The sequence below is a fragment of the Sinocyclocheilus rhinocerous genome, unplaced genomic scaffold (assembly GCF_001515625.1).
Source record: "Sinocyclocheilus rhinocerous isolate Xijiao unplaced genomic scaffold, SAMN03320098_v1.1 scaffold2835, whole genome shotgun sequence".
Lineage (NCBI taxonomy): Eukaryota > Metazoa > Chordata > Actinopteri > Cypriniformes > Cyprinidae > Sinocyclocheilus > Sinocyclocheilus rhinocerous.
Genome location: NW_015664204.1, coordinates 371,927 through 372,750, shown reverse-complemented (window position 1 = coordinate 372,750; position 824 = coordinate 371,927). Strand labels below are relative to the sequence as shown.

Sequence of the window (824 nt, the reverse complement as noted above, 5' to 3'; positions counted from 1 at the left end):
TTATATATATATATATATATATATATATATATATATAAAACTCAAAAACGACAAAACCCCTCAACAAAATTACTAAATTAAAACAAGATATCAAAATAAAAACTAATTCAAAATATTAATAAAAACTAAAATCGTATCTAGTAGTTATACTAAACACTGGATTGCAGTGAACATATTTTGTTCTGATCAGTGTTATTTTAGTATCATTGAGATACTATTATATTTTTATTAATGTTTTAATAAAATATATATTCTGTTTTAGTTGTTAAAAGTTTATTTTGTTTTGTGTGTTTGTCATTTGTTGTTGTTGTTGTTTTTTTAAAATTCCGTATAGTTTTTATTTCAGTTTGAGTTATTTTAGCACATAAAGTTAAACACAAAATTAAAATTAAAATGAGAAATGTTGCTTTCACAACTAGCTGACATAAAATGTTTTTATATTGAATTAAAAGTTTTTATATTTTATTTTATTTCATTTTTTTTCCTCCAAATAATGAAAATGTTTTATTGGTTTCTGTTTTACTTTAATTATAATATTGATTAGTGGCTGCTTTATGCTGCATGAGAACAGATATAATGTTGAGACATTAAATGCTTTATTGATTATTATTGTTTTCATAGCACACTCAGGTAGAGCTGTGTTTTCTCGCAGTGCAGTGATCTCTGTTCTTGTGTCCTGATAGCTGCTTCGGCTTTTAAACAAGTCGCAGTGAGTTTCTGTCCGTGTTTCAGAAGCACTCCGGTGTAAAGCAGGGTGTTTTCTGACTCAGAGGAGTGTAGATCAGATCCGTATCATCTCACATCACGCTCCTCTCTCTCTCTCT

At 27.3% G+C, this 824-nt stretch overlaps 1 pseudogene; it reads left to right on the top strand.

The window, feature by feature from the left end:
- LOC107729940 (lethal(3)malignant brain tumor-like protein 4) overlaps nucleotides 1-824 on the top strand; it is a 58,021-nt pseudogene that overhangs the window by 31,307 nt on the left and 25,890 nt on the right.